At 32.2% G+C, this 23,282-nt stretch overlaps 1 long non-coding RNA gene across 8 annotated transcripts; it reads left to right on the plus strand.

Annotated features, from left to right (window-relative positions):
• The first annotated feature begins 704 nt into the window (after positions 1-704).
• LOC111990202 (uncharacterized) lies at positions 705-23,068 on the plus strand. 8 transcript variants are annotated; one of them, XR_010631363.1, is made up of 13 exons: positions 705-1,112; positions 1,273-1,325; positions 2,145-4,656; positions 4,858-5,015; positions 5,810-5,889; positions 9,261-9,436; positions 10,128-10,368; positions 12,139-12,291; positions 15,822-15,874; positions 16,721-17,098; positions 19,319-19,422; positions 22,169-22,241; positions 22,387-23,068. It is a non-coding gene; the product is annotated as an uncharacterized LOC111990202 (long non-coding RNA). The 8 variants fall into 8 exon arrangements; XR_010631366.1 differs by lacking the exon at positions 5,810-5,889 and adding an exon at positions 21,916-22,016; XR_010631362.1 differs by lacking the exon at positions 5,810-5,889 and having other exon boundaries at positions 4,833-5,015.
• The last annotated feature ends 214 nt before the right edge of the window (positions 23,069-23,282 follow it).

Raw genomic sequence — 23,282 nt, forward strand, 5'->3', positions numbered from 1 at the left:
GGAAAAAAAATTTTCAACTCATTTAAGATTACTACCAAACATAAGAAAATGAAATAGTTTTATAGAAAACACTTTTTGAAAAATGACTCATTTTCTAGAAAACATTATTGTCAAAACAAACCGAGCGTATATATGTAGTATCCAATAGTGATTTTCAAAATTATATACATAACAATAGTGTAATGGGAAACTTGCTGTAACCAATTTCATTAAAATTGTAAGGAAAAATCATTTTAGTACCTCTAAATATCCTAGTCAAACTAATGTTATATATATTTAATAACTCAAACTAACATTAATAGCACTACTACAAATCATTAATCATGTGCGTAAGCATGAGTTACATACTAGATTATGTAAAGCGACATTACCTGGTAATTTTTTTTTAATTTTTTTTTTGTACTTATTAGAAAACTCACTTACAGATTTGCATAGATACTAGTATGTCTATGACCACTTTAACAATCCTCCAGCTTACTAATTGAGAAATTATAGTCTTCTGGTAGACCATATCACTTGTCCACCATTTCATTAAAAAATTTTGACTTGTTTAAAATTGTTGAGTCAATAATTAATTTATGTTTAAAAAAATTTTCTAACAACAATTTTAAATAAATGATAATTTTTTAATAGAATAATAAACCACATCATTTATTCACCGTGTGGATGTTATAATTCCTTATAATAATTTCTCTCATTTTCAAATTTTCGTCTTGTACTGTCGTACTACCGAACCCTCAAAAGGATAAGAACGATTGGGGGTTGTAGTTAAGTACGATTAGGGGTTGTTGGCCTGGAAATTATCGTTCGTTCTCGAAGTATGAGAGAAGCATGCGTTACAAAGCTAATTAGCGTACGTTACAAAGCAAACACACAATAAATAGCCTCACCATGCTTCAGTCTTCTTCACTTCTCAATTCTCATAGAAACCATTGTGATCAAAGAGAGAGCGAGAAATATAGAAATCTGTAGGTAAACTCCAATGGAGGAGAATAGAGAAATTCTCATATTCTCAAACAAGAAGAGAATCAAACAGCATTATGAACAGAAAAGTTTGTGCTCACAGCGAATCAGCGAATTACCAGATTTCCACATTATGACTCACCTTCAAAGTAAGCAATTTCTTTCTTCTTATCACAAAAACAAACACATATCTTTATACGCACAAATGGTTTCATATATATATATATATATATATGTGATGGCATATCATATGTGCATGAATGTAGCTATAATTTTCTGATGTTATGTGCTTTTGAATTTTGGTTTCAGTTCCTAGGACATTCATGGATGCAGCCAGATGAGGTGGGATGGTATAACCAGTGGTATAGATCTTACTCTTTTTTATTAATCTCTTTTGATTCCATTATTCTAAAGCTTATGATATATTAATTTTAATAAAAAAGTTTTTTTTTTTTTCCATCTATGTAAATCTATAATTCAATTTAATAAATTGATCTTATGGTACATAAATGATAAACCCTAGATTATTTTGAATTTTTTCACTGTTTTGAATTATGCTTTGGCTTTTTGGGTGGTTGTTTCCTTAGATCTGCACATAATTAACATAAGCATATAATATGAACAACCTTCTACTACTTTTTATTCTTTTAGATCGGTCATGTATTTTATGCCAAATAAAATCTTTCGACATGTTTTCAATGCTGATAAAGTTTTGGATTATTATTATTATTATATTATTTTAAGTAAAGTTGTTTAATTTCAGTTACTAAAGACTACAACTTTAAAAATTTCATGTGATTCGATGTACTTTTTGTGTTAATTTTTATTATTATTTATTTGCTGAAAGTTAAAATACCGTTGTACCTAAAGAACATTAGGCTATAAAAAACTCTCATAGGCAAATAAGCTATTTTTTAAATATAAAAAATTGATGGCAACAACATTTTTTTCAATAATTCTTTAAAATGTCTTACAAGACATATATCTGTTTAAACAACATTTAAAAAAAAAAAAAAACATAATTATAATCTACTAGATCTATCTAGATACTACTTCATAATGTCTAATACATCCTCATTAACTACTCAGTCTCAATTATCACATAAATTTTCTTTTACCTATATATGAAATATGAAAGTATCAAATATTCCGGATGTGCTTACATATGTTTTCTTTATCAGCTTTGTGTTGATTACGAGATGCAATTAAGGAATCAACATGAAAGCATTGGTTAACACTGGATTGAACATAGCGTCAAAGAGCTTGAACTCTGCTTCTCGAAAGGAAACGGTTCAGCATCTTTGATCAGAATGGTTGGTAGTGATGCTTGCACGTTCAGATGCTAAAGATATCCCAAGAAGATGTCTAGTGCAGAAATAAAAGATAACTACTGACCATATATCTGTTTCTTCCAGTGGGCCACATGAAGCGGGTGAACAATATCACTATCTTTTTGTGGTTGCAGTTGTTTTTGTGTGGTGAACAATATCACTATCAGATAATGTGTACAGTACGCTTAATTACTGTGGATTATAGGAGCCTCAAACCATTGATTGTACATGTTAGTTGTCTCATACAAGTCAGATCAGTGATTACCAGATCTCTGTTATTATTTTTCATAGCATTGTGTAGTTTTACTATCTCTTTATTTATTATTATGAAATGAACAACACATTGTATTTAGAAAGTAAGATCATGAATGTCAAAGCCTGAATTTTATGGAACTGATATTGCATGTGGAGAGTTGAAAAAATAGATCCTGCTTAATCACAACAGCATTGATTTTACATACAACAAATTTTGTTAAGTTGTTATAGTTTCATTCAGTAATAGAATTGAATAGATACATTTTTATTAAATTCTAATCTCAATTTAACTACTCTGTAGTTTCTTCTTAAACCCTATCGTACTTGAATTGCTTTGGTTTACTGTTGTTGTGAGGCTAATTGGACATTTGAAGTAATCATGAAACTTTTGGCTGAATCAAATAATTTTGATACTATTAACTCAGATTTTACTTTCTATATCAAAGCATTTTAAATTCAATCTTCATTTCAGTCTGATAATAAATATATGGGATTTTAGAGCTTCAGACAATGCTTTATTTCAATGAAAAATAGAAGTAGGTTTGGAGCTAGAAGACTTTATTTATCAAAATCTAGGATGATATTTTGGGGACAAAAATAGAATCTAAAGCTTTGGAAAATGCTTAATTTCCATATCATAACATTTTCCATTCCAGTAGAATGAGTTGAGTTTATATATACTGCCTATTTGTAGTGCTGTTTTCCCCCAAAAGAAAATAAAAGAAGATATGTAATCAAAAGACCTTGCCAAACTTAGAAAGAAGATAAAAATAACAATTATTGCTTGTCATTTCTAAAAGGACCCCAAGGGAAGGTTTTTAAAGTAGCTTGTGTGGCAGAGAGATAGATGCTTGAGAGGTCCTAGAAGTACTTTTGTGCTACAAGGATCACTTGGTCCAAATATTTCAAATATGGTCACACTAGTAGTGTGGTTTACACATCTTGTGGTACACTGCTTGAACCTAGTCATTGGATGTGGTTATGGTGGTTAACCTGCAACTTTACATAGCATGTTGGCAGTTTTGAGCATAATCTTTCCAAGTTTCACGAAAGCAATCAATTTTTCTTCTTCAATTTTCGAATTCTCTATAATGACATTTCATAATGGTTTGGATATAGTTTTGGTAAAATGGCTGCTGGTGCCAAAGTTTCACAAAAGTCAGAGGTTTTTTTCTCCCAATTTTTTGCTTGTTCTAAAATGCTGGCTATTTTTTATGCCATAATGGTTTTAATATAGTTTGGTAAAATGGCAGCTGGTGCCAACAATTTCTTGACACCAGGAGATTGTCTCGGTGAATAAACACATGCGGGTTTAGTAAACAATGTCGTTGTTAAATTGGTGAACAATTTTGTACACGTGTGTTCGGGAGATAATGTTCTTTTTTGCTTTGACGACAAATGGAAGTTTTAACTTATTTGATTAGTTAATGAAAATCACTCTCTCATTATTTGAATGTCTGGAATGCAATGATTGGCAATGTCAAATGAAGTCTTATTATCGGCAAAAAAGAAGAAGGAATATTATGGCACTTGTATTTTGTATTATTGTGAACACCTAGTGTTCATTTATAGTTTCATGCATTTCTATAAAGTGTGAAGTGCACATTAATTTAAACTATGCTGTGCAAAAAATACACTTGAAAATTGTGCCTTATTTGAAGAACTGTATATTATTGCATGCACCGAAAGCAGAATAAACATATCGATTATATGGAACCTTGGTTTATTTTATCAGATTCAAGTGTATTTTTGCTTTTTTATGAAGAACATATTTGACTTGGTAAAACAGTTATGGATAGTTCTCTGTAATGATTTTACATTCTGCATTATTGTGACTGATTAGGACTATAATTATAAGTTTATAACCCATCATTACAAATGACATATAATTTTCCTATTTTAGCATACTATAACAACTGAAACTCATGCTGACCTCTTTGTTTCTTTAATCTTTCGGGTATGCATAATGATGCTGACAGTAGATCAGGGGTTAATTGATGCAGAAAGATCAGTAAGACAAGACCATATTGTTGTTCTAAAGAAACATGATAAAATCAGTTTCAAAGAGATCATGTTTGCCTGAAAACATGCGATTTGCATGGCTCTGGTGAGTTATCAATTTTGAGATTAATATAATTTCTCTTGCATGCATGCCTCAAGTACCCACACCACCCCCCCCCCCCCCCCCCATTTTTTTTTGCACTTCTTATATAGGATTGGCTAGCATAAGAGTAATATATATTGGTAATAATTTTCAGTATCAGCTTCATTGTTGAATTGCAGTTTACTTCTTCATGTTCTCCTGTAGAAACCTGAACATATCGTGCCCTTTCTGTCCTCTTCTTGCTGTCTTGTGTCCGTTACAAGTCAATAAAGCATACACCAACCTTGTTCGCAACATGGCATACTACAATATCAGTGCTTGCTCTTGAGAATGAGTTCCAAATGGATAATGCCATATTCTAGGTTGGGCATCCTTCTTAATTTATTTAGCAGTTTAAATCCATGATCATTTCAACTTTATTTGACTGAGTAATTGAGATTTTTATTTCTTATATTTTTTATTATATTCACATCTCTTTATTGTTTGCATGGAATCTTTTGGTGAGTTATTGTGTAATCTGAAAATATTCCATTTAGGGAGTGAGTTTTTATATATTCAATTATTATTGGTGTCAGAATACCAAATATAATATTTTTAGTTAGGAAAAAGGAAAAGAAAAGAAAAAGATAAATTTCTGCATTGATTCTTTAGGGAAAACCTATTCCTTTAGGTAACTAAAAAATTGGGTAGAGTAAAGAGGGTATAACTTCCTAATTTTGTTTTTTGTTTTATATTGGTCTGTGCAAGAATTTCTGTCAATGTTGTAGCTGGAACTTGTAATAAATTCAACATAAGAATAATTATACCTTAGATCTGGATTTGCCGTGGATAGTTCCTCCCACCATAGGTATGTTTTGGAATGTTAAGAGGGGGCAAGCCCCTAGGAAGTACTAATCTCATGTGTATGGCATTGCTGTTGTTTATACCAGAAATTTATTCTAACTGTCACTAGTTTTTTAAATAAAGCTTGGGCATGAAACTGACAAAAGGAGTTCATTTTCCCAATGAGACAATGTAGAAAGATTAAGTCACATCTGGTTCTGAAAGTGGAGCAGCTTTAACTTTTAACTTGTCATACTTTTGGATTATGAATGTAATTTTTGTAATTGGTTTGTTTATCAAATATGAAAAACAGAATATCTTGTATTGGTGTCAGTTAGGTATGCTGGGCAAGCTAAAGTAAGGTTGGAGAGAGAGAGAGAGAGAGATTTTGTATTTTAGTGTTTTCGAATTGAGGTATGTTCAGCAGTTGCTTCAATGTAGTCACCTGTTTCATTCTCTGATTAACATCTCATAAAATTATGCTATTTGTGCTCATACACTTGTCAATCTCCCCAAAGTAGTTTTCAACCTTACTAAAGTCTTAGTAAGCGCACAACATTCATAATCAAAATAATGAAACAAATATAGAAAACATTGTAAAATAAATACACATGTGAAAGTCTTGGCACACATTTGCAACAAAGAAGTTGAAAAAAGTGAGAGAATGATTTATTAGATATGTTATACGCTATTAATATTAAGTTAAAATTCTTATATTCGCGATTTCAATATAACAAATCAATGTAATCATTGGTGACAACTCTTTGTAGCCTTAGCAGGATTTAAAGATTCACTAATTCAGTAAATATGAAAATTAATGTTGATATTCTATATAATAGAAAGATTGTCTTAAAACTGTGTTTTCTAGTTTCTAAGGTGATTTTCCATCAAATAATTAGGATATAATAATTAGTGTGTTATTGGTGAGAGAGGCATACATATAACTTCTAAATCCAACCTGATTGCCTTTATTTTTGCCTATGATTTTGTGTTGGATTGTTGATGACCATTGATTTTATTATAAATCAAGTTTATGCTTGGCTTGAATAACTTATGCGTACCACATGGAAGTATAACCCATTGATAGTCAGTTAGCTTTCTTGTCTTGTAATACAAAGCCAATAGTATCACCTAGTCCTATTTGGTTTGAGTTGTCTCCACAGAATATCTCCTAACCAGCTTTATGTTTTCTCTGTGAGCCAGTCTTTGTAATTTGGCAAAAGATATCACATTGCGTGTATTTGAAGTTTAGGTTTTGTAAGAGTTTTGCACAACTCTTTCCTTTTCCTTATTTCTCTATGAAACTTTATATTCAACACAGTCGCCTGTGGACATAGGTCTAAAGTCAAACCATGTAAATCTTTGTGGTTCATATGCAATTTTTTATTCTACGTTTCTATTTATTTTTCGCACATGACACCTCTAAAATTGATTACACTCACAGAAATGGTATCAGAGCCTTCATTATCTCAAAACAATCTTCCCAAACAAAATTTAAAAAACATGCCATAGGATATTATTCGATAGAGCTATGTCCAAGTAAAGTTCATGACCAAGTAATAGTGCATTGCTATTATTATTTTGGCTAGTTAGTTTCTTTTGAATATTTTGATTAAGTCGCAATAGATTATTTTGAGTGCTTATGACCTTTTCCCCCCTGTTCTCTCCCTGTTTGATTTCCCATATCACATAGGGTTGAGCCATGGATTTTGGCATAATAATACATAGAGAGAGCTGGTGGCAAAAAGTCACAGGCATTAAAAATCATGTGCATATTGCATAGCAACAGTAACCAACCGGACATTGCAGGACATAGGGGCAGGGGTCAGCCATCATTTGTGGAGCTATGTCAATCAATGTCTAGTTGGTTTGGAATATCAATCGCACCATAGAAATGTATTTGAGCACTTAAAAGATGACTACAGCATCAAAGGAACCCATGTTTTGATAAATGCTATGCACCTCTCAAAAAAATGTTTTGATGAATGCTTTGCAGTTGGCCATATTATCTTCTAACTTGGCCCACTCAACTAACCAAATGCAGATTGCTAAACTATAAAAATTGGCCATCTATATTTATATATATATATATATAGAGAGAGAGAGAGAGAGAGAGAGAAGAGAGACTTATATGGGAAGTATTTAGGGTAAGATATCAAAGAAATTTAAGAAGGAAACTTTCTGCTTCTTTGCTTAAATCTCTGTCAAAGCATACAGGTATGTAAAACCACCCGCGCTTAATATTCGGTTCATTGTAATCTCTTTGTTGTCCATGATCTCATATATATTCCAGTACTCAAGTCGCAGATTCATTAAGCACTATATATCTCTTCAAATAAGAAAGTTTTGAAACTTAATAGGTTTTGTAAACACTAATTTTGTATTTTCTTTGCATAGTTGAAAGGTCATAGTTGTGAGTGAGGGAAGCATGAAGAATGTGTCCTGTGAAATTTCGCAAAAAGTAGACCTTTACATCTTGCTTCTAGCTGAATATTCTTTGAATAGATTCTAGTGCATGTGTCCTGTTTTGTTGAATTGTAAAGTGTACTGCAGCCCAATGTTAGTGAGCTCTATAAGTCCTTTGTAATATACTCTGGTTACTATGTTAATTTTTTAAACTATTATGCCATGTGTCGATTGCTCCACAGCAGACTTGCTTGCATGGAACGTAGTAGTTTTTTTTTTATCTTTCTTGCAGAGGTATGATGTCTATTTCCATTCATCAAAGTGTTGGAAAGGCGTTGGGATGCATTTATAATTTTATAACCATGGGAGTTGATTTCTTGATTTGTTCTAGAGGTTGTTGAACTCATGCTCAAACCTTAATTCATTGTGGAATATGTTCTCAATATAATTTATACTATAAAAAATTGTGGAATATGTTTTTAATATCTATCTCTATGGACTGCATTACTATATCTAAGAAAACTGTTATAGAAGTATGTTGCCAATTTCAGAAACCCCATTCTTCATTCTAATCAAATGGACGTATTCAAGGCTATCCAACTTTAGTGAGTATTGGTGTCTTTCATGGTTAAATGATAGATATACTTCTAACACTTATTTTCTCAGTCACAAGTCTACACTACATGTGTTCAGACCAATTTGGATGATAAGTTGATATGTGCCAATTTATTTGAGTGTTTTTTTTTTTTTTGGGGGAGAATGTATAAAATAACTTTAATTAAACAAATCCTCCATCCTTGGTGAAAAAATGCAAGTTTATGGACTGAGTTCAGTTGAACAGAATGGGGAGAAAAAAGAGAATGTTTTCCCTTGAAGCTACAACTTTAATTTCTTTTAAAGAGGAAAAAAAGTAGATCCATGACCTTTATGTCTCTTGTATATATAAAATGAGACCAGTACCCACCATTATAGCTTTCTGTACTAAGCTTAAGGTTGATAATCTAAGAGTTCAGGTAGGTTTTTGCCTTTGTCATATAAAGTTCAATCAATCATATTCCATAGATTTCAACTAGTGTTTTTGAATTTGGAAACTAAATAAATACCAAAAATTTCACTGTGGACAATATTGGAAACTTAAAAATTACCTTGTGTCAACTGTGGTGCCACATATAGTAAGATGCTACATATGAATGTTCAATCTAGTGTTATTGATATTTAAAGAAATTTCTTGCTTTCAATTTGTCACAAAACAATTTTATATCCAAATTCATTTATTTGTTTACCATGATTGATTATATAATTTTGAAGAGTGATAGAATTTAGGCCATGCTGAAGAATGAGGGTGACGAATAGTCTTTTGGAATCTATTTGTTTTACAGGCAGGCCATGAATATAAAACTTGCCAGTGACGGGACAGCTGGTGCAGTGCAGTGTACATGGAAGGTGAAAAGGATGTAATTTGTACTCGACAAATTGATTCCTAGAGGATATTGCAGTCTCCTTTTCAGCCACATCTAATTGTGGAATTCAGCTGGAATACCATGCATTACAACTGGTATAACTATATTATTTATTTCTTTTCCATTAAGGAATTCTTCACCTTATTTTTCAGTAAGAAATTTTATGGTCCGTACAATATGTGATCATCCTTAAATGGCTGGTTGACCTAACAATTTTGCTAGCGCTTGGGAAAGCCATGAGGCAACTCAAATAGCATTGCTATAAATACATTAGTCCTCTGTGAGATATCCAGCATGAAATAAAGGGTTTCCTTTCATTTCCTTATATTTCTTATTTCATACCGAAGTCCTTGTGGGTGGCAGATGGAGACTCCAAGAAATGTTTTTAGAGAAAGAGAGAGAAAGAATCATTAAAAATGTCTGTGTTCAAGAGACTTTTGTATCACAATGACCTCCTATCTTATCCAAACAGTGATGTACTAGACCTTAAACAAACAAGCGTGTGCACTGTCTTCAGGTCTTACATCTATGCTTTACATATTTACTTTTGGCTTGATTCATAAATTAAACAACAACGAACAGTAAGGTTATATGCAGCCATATGTGTCTCTTTTCAGATGTGTTAGTCATAAACATCTTGTTCTTCTGATGGCAGAATCTATCACATCTCCCTAAATTTCCCTTAGGATAAAAGAATTGTTCCAGTATGCTGACAACTGCCAACATGTAGCCAAATTTGACATTATACACAATCATAGCTATTTGACTTTATTGAGTTAATTTCAGGGAATATGATCCATCGCGCTTGCCGCATGGAACACTTTTCCCCCATGTTTCCATGGTACATAGTGTCTCTCAAGCCAAGGGAGGGATTGGTGGTATTGCTTGCAAAAAAAAAAACAACAATCTCACATCATGTACCTGCATTCCTGGCTGGAACATCATGTACCTGCATACGAAGCCCCAAAGAAGATGCCCAGCAATTTTGTTATAAGCTTAACCATGAGGAACTATCCTCTGTAAAGAAGTAAGGCTTCTATTTAAGTCTTCTAGAAATTATAAACTATCCTCTAGTCATCTTGATAGTATTTTTCTTTGGGTAATTTATAGCCATACAGGAAGCATGATGCAGTGGTCAAACTTTCTGAAGAGTGTATGGTATTTAGAGTTCATACTTATTCAGCTACATTGTATGCCTCAGGAGGATGAGTAGGAATCAGTGATTTACACACGCACGCGCGTGCACACACACACTTTTTTGAACTAAAATTGTGATTTCAAGTCATGATTTTTGTGCATAAGTGGTGTGTGTATGATATGTGTAAGTGGGTGTGTGTAATGGACATTACCCTAGTGCAATTACCTCATTGACCTCTTACAAAAAGTTTTTAATTTTTTTCTTCTTCACTTTTTAACTTTTAACTTTTATGTTTTTATAATCTTTTTTAACTCTCAATCTCAGCCATTGAGAGCAATCGCACATGGGCAATCCATGGTAGAAAAGGAGTAAGAATATTTTAAACTACTCTTCAAAATATCTTAAAGGCATATGAAGATATTTTTTTTAAGAAAAATATTGCATTTAGAAATCAATTACAACCAACACAATCCCAGAAAATTGAAATACCACGTCTAATATTCAAATCTACCCAACTAAATTTTGACTTCATCGTATATTTTAGTCACGATTTTTCACTAAATTTCCTAATAATTTCCCTTTTTTATTTTTATTTTTTTGGTTTAAAATATAATGTTGAGTGTACGGTTTGAGGGGGCGAGGGTTGAAGTAATGTGAGATAGATTCGGTTGGGTAGAGTTTGGGTCAGAGTGTGATTGAGTAGTGTTTTGGTCAGGTGTGTTAAGGGTGGGTTGGTTTGCTTCCATAAAACTTGGGTCGTTAGGATTCGGGCTTGGGCTTTGGGCTGAGATATGTATAATTGTTTCCCCCGAATTTTGGTTATTAGGTTGTGCTTCCAAAGTGTATTATTGGGTTTCCATATATTGATAGGGCCATGTCTTGCGATGGGGGTTTCTGGATCCTCAAAGATATCTTGATTTAGTTCCCCATCAAGATCTTCCAAACTTAGTTCTGAGCTACTACCATCTGTCCAGCCGAACTCTCTAGTTGAGATGAAGTCTTCCCCTTCATTGGGTGCATACATGTCTGCCAAAGTCAGGGGCGGAGCCACACAGTGGCTTGGGGGGCCCCGGCCCCTGCTTAAAAAAAAAAAAAAAAATTTCTATTAGAGTAGGTAGAAAAAAAAATTGGGCCCTCCCAATATTGGACAGCCCGCCTCCCATGCTCAATTCTCAACTATTCTCCCAAACCCAGTTCAAATATTCTCCCAATCCCAGCTTTAGTTTTAGGTTTTATCACTTTATGTACTCCAAATAAAACAAGCTGACCCGCTTAAGTCCAAACACTAAAAACAAAACTTCACTTTCTCTTCATTTCAAAAAATCCACTCACTGACCCACGAAATCTCTTTTTTTTTTACTTCTTATTCTTTTGTTTTGTTTTCTTTGATACACTTTCAATTGCACTGGTACCGTTGCCTATCTACCAACCCCCAAAACTCCAGTTCTCTATACTCATAGTTCGAAAAAAAACAAAAAAAATACTGACCAATTTTTTCTTTCTTCATCAGTTTTAGTTTTGAAACTTGGTGACTACTTGGTTACTAGTGAGTTTTCTTCTCTTTCTTAAGCATTAGACATTCATCTCTTTTTAGTGTATTTTTTTTATTTTCTCAACTATCTACACCTAAATATTCACATGCTCTTTATATTTTCATAGATTTTTAGAGAAATACATGATTGAAGGCATGGAGAGATTGTTTGTGATGAGACTTGAAGGGAAGATCTAAAGTTGGAGGCAGTTAGGTAGAGGCAGTAGGCATTGCCACATGGGTGACCCATTTTTGCAATTTGTGAAGATAAAGTTTCTAAGGTAAAATTGTTTTGATTTATTACCTATTTTTGATTAGTTAAATATCATGTGGCTGTGGATGTGGCTGTGGCTATGACTATTGTTAAATTGTTTGGTTTATGTTGTGTACCAATACTTGTGTATTTAATTTTTGTTTTTATTTGAGGGGTTATTATTAATTAAAATTGTATTAAAAATGGGTTGTATGTTTAAATTATAATGTAAATTTTTTTTTTCTTGAGTATGAACAACATCTATATAACTAAGTAAAAATTTCTAATTAAAATTTTATTTTTTAAACTTCTTTTCAGGTTAATTTTTGAGTCATATTCTTAAAGTTAAAAGAGTTATGAGCAAACGAAAAATAATTGATGAATTCTTTAAGAAAAAAGATGTTAGTAATTTAGAAATTAGGGCATCTATGACTATAGAAACAAATGTTGATACTTCAATGCATGATGAACACCCTAACCTCTCCAAATGTTTAAGAATTCAATTTGAAGAGATAGATCGTGATCTAAGATCACGTAAATAAATATGTGAATTCTCTATCAATAAACAAGATAAAATCCGACGAGTTTATCTCAAAAAAAGGTCCATATCAATCTAAAAATATAGACTATCCATAAAACAATAATACTCATCGTCGTTAATTTCAACCTTCATGATTCGAATCAGCCCCCTATATAAAAATTCCTGGCTATGCCGACCATAGTAGGGCATGCACCAAGCAGGGAGCAAGACAAAAGGTTTAAAAAAAAGTCTTAGATCACTAACCGGGAGAAAGAAGAATAAGGAATAAAGAAAGTGATAGTAAGGAGACAGAAATCTAGAAGAAGTGGGGACCAAACTGGAGATATGAGAAGGAAGTTTGTACTAGGTGTAGGTAAGAATGGGTACAAAAGTACAGAAGGAGAAAGTAAAGATGGGGAGTGGTTGGTGATAAGACTGGAAGTTTAAGTTTTAGCGGATGCCAATGGCATGCATTGGTTAGAAAAGGTGGTTGGTAGATAGAAATTAAGGTATAAAATGCAGAGGAGTTAAAGGGAGCAATTTGGGGAAGAGGTTCTGGCGCCGCCGGTAGAAAACCACTGAGAGTGGTGGAGCTCTCTAGAAGGTGAGAGAGAAAGCAAAACAGTGTGCAAAAAATAAAAAGGGGAACAACCTTCTCTGGTGGTGTGATTGTGTGACTATAAAACCATGAAATTTATTGAGTACAAAGAAGGAGACCTTTCTGTCAAACTCCAAAGTAAGTCGTTTTTCAATGAGGTTAGAGCAAAAAAATAGATTTTTTTTAATTCTCTTTTTACTTCTCGATTGTTAAAACAATCTTGTGTTTATCATCAGTGTTTGATTGTCCAATTAATTAACTTAGTGATAAATTGTACATAATTGTAGTCCTATTTAAATGAATCTAAAATGTATTCATAAATATATTAAAAAAGTTAACTGGAAGGGGGCATAATAATGGATAACTATTATACTTTTTTTTTGTTTTTTTTTTTTTTTTTTTTATAAATTTACTCTATTTAATCTATGTGTATATGTGTGTGAACTCCCTCTTAGAGACTTGAATCCCCACTTGCCCTCAACACCCCATAAACACTTATACTTGTGAAGTGACCATCGCATTAAAGGTGTATGATGGTATTACTTTTTTTTTTTTAAGAAGAGATAACTCTTATATATATATATATATAGTATCTACTGACTTTTAAAAAAAAATTGGAGGGGGGGGGGGTTGGGGAAGGCCCCCTTCAATCCCAATATGGCTCCACCACTGCAATTATGATAAAGTGATTTAAACCTTGGCTAAACAATTACATAAACATATTGCAAAAAAGAAAAAAAAGAAAGAAAAAAAAAAGTAAACATAGTGGAAATTAAATTTGGCATACGGTGACAAAGAGAAAAAGCTAGATGAGAAAAGATCTCTAATGATTTATCCACAAACCTAAAGGAAATAGATTAACTGTATAAAATAAAATAAAATAAAAAGAAAGAAGATTACATCAAATTTTTTTTTTTTTAGGAACCAAGATTACAACATATTTATCCCTAAATCTATTGCTAACTCAAGTAAACTTATTGTTGTGACCACACACAATTCCAAAACCAGGGACTCTTTATGGACTTTATTTGAATGTGAATGTGCTCACACCTTTAAGAACCCTTTTGTAACTTTTCCGTAGCAGCTTGTCTGTTTACTCATTGCAACAACTTCAACTTGATCAACTAATCTTTAATAATCTTAAAACCTCGTTCACAGAGTGATGCTTTGCGAGAACTTGGTTGACCCTCACCTTAAGTGTGCAATACACATCTCTCAAAAGTCTCATATCCTATCCTCTAGGTTTCCTTTTATAACTTAAATTGGGATCCATGAAACCTTAAAAGCTTCAAATCTTAAAAATATCTTGATTAGGCTGAATCAGGATTTTGACAGCATGATTCTCTCGATGGCTCAACTTTAGTAAACTATGTGTCGAGATCTCAATCGATCTACTATGTGTCAAGATTTCATAACTTGCAACCTCTTGTGTGCAGACATGGGCACATGTCTGGGACTTCAAATAAACTTACAAGACACAAGGTTGCTCACGATTTTCCAGCCTAATACTATGAACCTAACATTTACCTTTTACAAAATACAAAATTTCCTTATTATTTAAAATCTTAAATTACATGATATATGTATACAATGTGACATAATTTTTTATTATGTCATGTATCTAGTAGCACATGAACTGTATATCTAAAATGTGAGATACACTACTGTAAGTTTCTTTAAAAACCTTCTCTCATATTTCCGTGTGTGTTAAAAATATTTAGTATTTTCAAAAAAAAAAAGGTGAGATTCTCTCTCTCTCTCTCTCTCTCTCTCTCACACACACATATATATATATATTTATTTATTTTTGAGAAGAAAAAAAAAGTAAGATAATTGATTATTATTTTTTTAAAATTGTAAGAAGTGTTTCTTTAAAAAACTTTTGAAAGTACTATTTTTAAATCTTGTACTACCGAATTCTCAAAAAGATAAGTACAATTGGGGGTTTGGCCTAGAAATTATCGTAGTTTCTCGAAGTATGAGAAGCATACGTTACATACCCAAGTATACGTTACAAACCTACCACACTATAAGTTGCCTCACCATGCTTTAGTCTTCTTCACATCTCAATTCTCATAGAAACCCTTGTGATCAAAGAGGGAGTGAAAAATACAATAGTCCTATATAGAAATCTGTAGGTAAATTCCGATGGAGGAGAATAAAGAAATTCTCATATTCTCAAACAAAAAGAGAATCAAACAGCAGCATGAACAGAAAAGTTTGTGCTCACAACGAATCAGCGAATTACCAGATTTCCACCGTATGACTCACCTTCAAAGTAAGCAATATCTTTCCTCCAATCACAATCACAAACACATATCTTTATACAAATGGTTTCATATATGTGATGGAAATATGGAATATATCATATATATATATACATGTACATGCATGTTGCTATAATTTTCTGATGGTATGTGCTTTGTAACTTTGGATGCAGTTCCTAGAACATTCATGAGTGCAGCCAGATGAGGTGGGAGTCTGTAACCAATGGTATAGATCTTACCCTTTTTCTTATTCTTTTTTGGTTCCTTTATTCTAAAGCTTATGATATATTAATTTAATTTTTTTTTCATCTATGTAAATCTATAATTCATTTTAATTGTGTTTCTCATCTATGTAAATCTACAATTCATTTTAATTGTTTTTCACTGTTTTGAATTATGCTTTGGCTTTTCGGGTGGTTGTCTCCTTATATCTGCACTTAATTAGAATATAATTAATATGAACAACCAACTACAAAATCTAAATCTACTATTTTATTTTATGCCAAACAAAATCTTTTGACAAGTTTTCAATGCTGATAAAGTTTTGGAATTTTTTTTTCTTTTACTTAATGTTGTTTAATTTCAGTTACTAAAGACTACAACTTTAAAAATTTCATGGGATTCGATGTACCTTTTGTTAATTTTTTTTATTGTTTATTTGCTAAAAATTAGTTAAAATACCGTTATACAAAAATGTTAATTTTTTATTGTTTATTTGTTGAAAGTTAGTTAAAATACCGTTGTACGTAAAGAACATTGAGGATATAAAAAACTTTCAAAGGCACTTAAGCTAATTTTTTTTTTTTTTTTAAACTGATGGTAAACAACATATTTTTCAAAATTCTCAAATGTCTTATAAGACTTGTATCTGTTAAAGCAACATTAAAAAAAGAAAAAAGGAAAAAAAAAATCTTAATTGTAATCTACTTGATCTATCTAGATGGTACTTCATAATGTCTAGTACATCCCCATTAACAACCTAATAGTCTCAACTATCACATAAATTTTCCTTTACTTATATATGAAAGTATCAAATATTCAGGATGTGCTTACATATTTTTTCTTTTATCAGCTTTGCGTTGTTTAAGATCTGTCCTTAATGACATCCAAGAAACAAAAAGGAAAAGGATTAGATGTAATTAAGGAAATAACATGAAAGCATTGGTTCACTTTGGCCTGCACATGAAATCAAAGAGCTTGAACTCTGCTTCTCAAAAGGAAAACAGTTCAGCTTCTTTGATCAGAAACGTTTGTGGTGATGATCGCATGTTCATATGCTCAAGATATCCCAAGAAGGTTGTCAGACGCAACGAAAACTACTGACCAACTTGCCGATATCTTCCAGTAGGCCATATGAAGCGGGTGAACAATATCACTATCAGATAATGTGTACAGTACGCTTAATTACTATGGATAGTACTACCTTCAAACCATTGATTGAACATGTTAGGTGCCACTTAGAAGTCAGATCAGTAATTTACCAGATGTCTGCTATTATTTTTCGCTGCAATGTGTAGTTTTACTATCTCTTTATTTATTATTATGAAATGAACAAAACATTGTATTTAGAAAGGAAGATCATGAATGTCAAAGCCTGAATTTTATGAAATTGATATTGTATGTGGAAAGTTGAAAAAATAGATCCTGCTTAATCGTAACAGCATTGATTTTACTTGCAACATATTTTGGTAAGTTTGTTACAAGATTGATTTAGTATAGATTTGAATGGATATATTTTTACTAAATTCTAATCTTAATTTAACTACTAATTGGTAGTTTCTTTTTAAATGCTATCGTACTTAAATTACTTTGGTTTCCTGTTGTTGTGAGGCTAATTGGACATTTGAAGTCACTGAATGATGAAACTTTAGGCTGAGTCAAATAATTTTGATACTAGTCACTCAGATTGTAACTTTCTATATCAATGCATTTTTAAATTCAATCCTCATTTCATTCTGATAGTAAATAAATGGGATTTTAGAGATTCGGACAACACTTTATTTCAATGAAAAATAGAAGTAGGTTTGGGGCTAGAAGGCTTTAATTATCAAAATCTTGTATGATATTTCAGGGACAAAAATAGAACCTAAAGCTTTGGAAAATGCTTCATTTCCATATCATAACATTTTTCATTCCAGGAATGAGTCAAGTTTATTCATTATTTGTAGTGCTGGTTTACCCCCAAAAAAAAAAAATGCTATTTGTAGTGAAGCATTAGAAAGAAGATAAAAATAAAAATTATTTCCTCTCATTTCTAAAAGGACCCAAGTGAAGGTTTTTAAAGTAGCTTGTGTAGCAGGGAGAAGGGTGCTAGAGAGGTTCTAGAACTACTTTTGTCATACAAGGTTCACTTAATTGGTCCAAATATTTCACATATGGTGTCACTGGTAGTGTGGTTTACACATCTTGTGGTACACTGGTTGAACCTAGTCATTCGATGTGGTTATGGTGGTTAACCTGCAACTTTACATAGCATGTTGGCAGTTTTGAGCTTAGTCTTTCCAAGTTTCACAAAAGTAATCAATTTTTCTTCTTCAAGTTTTCGAATTTTCTATAATGACATTTCATAATGGTTTGGATATAGTTTTGGTAAAATGGCTGTTGGTGCTAAAGTTTCACAAAAGTCAGATTTTTTTCTCCCAATTTTTCGTTTGTTCTTTAATGCTGGCTATTTTTTAATTCCATAATGGTTTTAATATAATTTGGTAAAAGAGGAATGCTACAGACACAAACTATTTTACAACATTTTTACAAACTGCTGATATGGCTTTAGTAATTTTCAAATAATCATTGATAAACATAAATGTGATGTTAGTAGTGGACCCATATTAAAACTAATAAGAATTTGCTACATTAATAGTTTGTAAAAATGTTGTAAAATAGTTTGTAACTATAGTATTAGTTTTGATAAAATGGCTGCTGGTGCCAGCAATTGCTTGACACCAGGAGATTGTCTCGGTGAATAAACATGTGCAGGTTTAGGAAACAACATCACTGTTAAATTGGTGAACAATTTTGTACACCTGTATTCGGGAGATAATGTTCTTTTTTTCTTTGACGTCAAATGGAAGTTTTAATTTATTTGATTAGTTAATGAAAATCTCTCTCTGTCTCATTATTTGAATTTCTGGAATGCAATGATTGGCACTGTCAAATGAAATCAAATTCTTGGCAAAAAAGAAGAAGGAATCTTATGGTACTTATATTATGTATTAATTTGAACACCTAGTGTTCATTTATAGTTTCATGCATTTCTATAAAGCGAGAAGTGCACATTAATTGAAACTATATATGCTGTGTAATTTAGTAATCTACAATCATCTTCCTAGTGAAAATTGTGCCTTAACTTGAAGAACTGTATATTATTGCATGCACCGAAAGCAGAATAAAGATATTGATTATATGGAACCTTGGTTTATTTTATCAGATTCAAGTGTATTTTTGCTTTTTTATGAAGAACATATTTGCTCGGTACAACAGTTATGGATAGTTCTCTGTAATGATATTACCTTTTGCATTATTGGGACTGATTTGGACTATAATTATAAGTTTATAACCCATCATTACAAATGACATATAATCTTCCTATTTTAGCATACTATAACAACTGAAACTCATGTTGGCCTCTTTGTTTCTTTAATCTTTCTGGCGTGCATAATGATGCTGACAGTAGATCGGGGGGTAATTGGTGCAGAAAGATCAGTAAGACGAAACATGGTAAAATCAGTTTCAAAGAGATCGTGTTTGCCTAAACATGTGATATGCATGGCTCTGGTGAGTAATCAATTTTGACATTAATAAAATTTATCTTGCATGCATGCCTCAAGTACTCACCCCCCTTTATTTTTGCACTTCTTATATATAGGATTGGCTAACACTAGAGTAATTAATATATATTGGATATACTTTGCAATATCATCTTCATTGTTGTATTTCACTTTACTTCTTCATGTTTTCCTATAGAAACCTGAACATGTCGTGCCCTTTCTGTACTCTTCTTGCAGTCTTGTATCCATTACAAGTCAATTAATACATCAATCTTGTACACAACATGGCATACTACAATATCAGTGCTTGCTTTTGAGAATGAGTTCCAAAGTAGGATAATGCCATATTCTAGATTGGGCATCCTTCTTAATTTATTTAGCAGTTTAAATCCAAGATCATTTCAACTTTGTTTGACTGAGTAATTGAGATTTTTATTTCTTATATTTTTTATTATATTCACATCTCCTTATTGTTTGCAAGGACTCTTTTGGTGAGTTATTGTGTAATCTGAAAATTTTCCATTTAGGGAGTGAATTTTTATATATTAAATTATTATTGGCGTCAGAATACTAAATATAATATTTTTTGTTAGGGAAAAAAAGAAGAAAAGATAAAAGATAGACCTCTGTATTGATTCTTAAGGGAAAACCTATTCCTCTAGGTAATAAAAAAATTGGGTAGATTAGAGAGGGTATAACTCCCTAATTTTGTTTTTTGTTTTATATTGGTTTGTGCAAGAATTTCTATCAATGTTGTAGGATTGTAGCCGGAACTTGTAATAAATTCAACTTAAGAATAATTATATCTTAGATCTGGAGCATGCCATGGATAGTTCCTCCCCCCATATATATGTTTTGGAATGTTAAGAGGGTGCAAGCCTCTAAGAAGTACTAATCTCATGTGTATGCCATTGCTGTTGTTTATACCAGAAATTTATTCTATCACTAGCTTTTTAAATAAAGCTTGTGCATAAAACTTACCAAAGGAATTCATTTTCCCAACTAGACAAAGTAGAAAGATTAAGTCGCATCTGGTTCTGAAAGTTGGGCAGCTTTAACTTTTAACTTGTCATACTTTTGGATTAAGAATGTAATTCTTGTAATTGGTTTATTTATCAAAAATGAAAAACAGAATATCTTGTATTGGTGTCAGTTAGGTATGCTGGGAAAGCTAAAGTAAGGTCAGGGAGAGAGAGAGAGAGAGATATATATATATTGGATTTAAGTGTCTTCGAATTGAGGCTTCAATGTAGTCACCTATTTCATTCTCCGATTAGCCTCTCATAAAATCATGCTATTTTTGCTCAAACACTTGTTAATCTCCCCAAAGCAGTTTTCAACTTAATAAATCTTAATAAGGACGACTCAACATTCATAATCAAAATAATAAAACAAATATAGAAAACATTGTAAAATAAATACACATGTGAAAGTCTTGGCACACATTTGCAACAAAGAAGTTGAAAAAATTGAAAGAATTATTCATTAGATATGTTATACGCTATTAATATCAAGTTAAAATTCTTATATTCGCAATTTCAATATAACAAATCAATGTAATCATTGGTGACAACTCTTTGTAGTCTTAGCAGGATTTAAGATTCACTAATTCAGTAAATATGAAAGTTAATGTTGATATTCTATATAATAGAAAGATTGTCTTAAAACTGTGTTTGCTAGTTTCTAAGATGAATTTCCATAAAATAAGTTGGATATAGTAATTAGAGTGTTATTGGTGAGAGGCATACATATAACTTCTAAATCCAACGTGATTGCCTTTTTTTTTTTTGCTTATGATTTTGTGTTGGATTGATGATGACTACTGATTTTATAATAAATCAAGTTTATGCTTGGCTTGAACTAGCCTTACGTGTACCACATGGAAGTATAACCCATTGATAGACAGTTAGCTTTCTTGTCTTGTAATACAAAGCCAATAGTCACCTAGTCCTATTTGGTTTGAGTTGTCTCCACAGAAAGTACCCCTTTGGGTACTGATTATATTGAGTGCGTCTGCGTTTTCTAGCATTTCACGTTTTTTTTTCTTCATTGAGAAGCACATTTAGTACTTTCAGTGGGTCTCGTGCACTGTTTACGGAACCTACAAACCTCTTTTTTCACCAAAACTTTCATTAAAAATGGGCCCCATGATACTATTCACACATTTAAAAATTATTTTGCTACATTGTTTTCAATTTTCAGCAAAATAAGCGGTATCCAAACGACTCAAATCTGTTAACCAGCTCTATGTTTTCTCTGTGAGCCAGTCTTAGTAATTTGGCAAAAAATATCACATTGCGTATGTTTGAGGTTTAGGTTTTGTAAGTGTTTTGCACCACTCTTTCCTTTTTCTTATTTCTCTGTTAAACTTTCTATTCAACACCATCACCTGTGGATGTAGGTCTAAAGTTAAACCATGTAAATCTTTGTGGTCCATATGCAATTATTTATTCTACTTTTCTATTTCTTTTCCACATGACACCTCTAAAATTGAGTACAGGCACAGAAATGGTATCAGAGCCTTCATTATCTCAAAACAATCCGCCCAAACAAAATATAAACAACTTGCCATAGGATCTTATTCGATAGAGCTATGACTAGGTAAAGTTCATGACCAAGTAATAGTGCATTGCTATTATTATTTTGGCTAGTTAGTTTCCTTATGAATATTTTGATTAAGTCGCACAGATTACTTTGAGTGCCTGTGACCTTTCCCCTAGTTCTCTCCCTATTTGATTTCCCATATCTTGCAGGGTTGAGCCATGCTTTTTGGCATAATGATAGATAGAGAGAGCTGGTGGCAACAAGACATTGCAAGACATAGAGGCAGGGATCAACCATGATTTTTAGAGCTATTTCAATCAATGTCTAGTTGGTTTGGAATATCAATCACACCATAGAAATGTATTTGAGCACTAGAAAGATGAATACAACATCATAGCTTTTATTTGACTTATTGAGTTAATTTCAGGGAATATGATCCATCACGCTTGCCGCATGGAACACTTTGCCCCCATGTTTGCATGGCAGAGTGTCACTTCAGGCTGAGGTTGGTGGTTGTGCTTGCAGAAAAAAACAACGATCTCTCCAAATATCCTGCTGGAACATTATGTACCTGCATACCTGGCTGGAACATCATGTACCTGCATACGAAGCCCCAAAGAAGATGCCCAGCAATTTTGTCATATGCTTAGCCATGAGGAACTATCCTCTGTAATGAAGTAAGGCTTTTATTTAAGTCTTCTAGACAGATAATTGACTAACTATCGGCTAGTCATCTTGCTAGTGTTTTTCTTTGGGTCATTCATAGCCATACAGGAAGCAGCATGATGCAGTGGTTAAAGTTTTTGAAGAGTGTATGGTATTTAGAGTTCATACTTATTCTGCTACTTTGTATGACCCAAGAGGATGAGTTGGAACCAATGACTTACACACACACACACACACACGCACACGCACTTTTTTTGAATTAAAATTGGGACATAAAGTCCAATTTTTGTGCATAAGTGGTGTGTGTATGGTATGTGTAACTGTGTAAGTGGGTGTGTGTAATGGACATTACCCTAGTGCAATTACCTCATTCACCTCTTACAAAAAGTTTTTACTTTTTAACTTTTAACTTCTATGTTTTTATAATATTTTTTAACTCTCAATTCGTCATTGAAAGCAATTGCACATGGGCAGTTTGTGGTAGACAAGGAGTAAGAATATTCTAAACAACTCTTCGAAAAATCTTAAAGGCATATAAGGAAATTTAAAAAAAAAAATATTGTATTAGAAATTAATTACAACCAAAACAATCCCAAAAAATTATACTGTATCCAATATTCAAATCTACCCAACTAAATTTTGACTTCATCGTATATT

The sequence above is a fragment of the Quercus suber genome, unplaced genomic scaffold (assembly GCF_002906115.3).
Source record: "Quercus suber isolate HL8 unplaced genomic scaffold, Cork oak 2.0 scaffold_13, whole genome shotgun sequence".
In the NCBI taxonomy this organism is placed as follows: Eukaryota; Viridiplantae; Streptophyta; class Magnoliopsida; order Fagales; family Fagaceae; genus Quercus; species Quercus suber.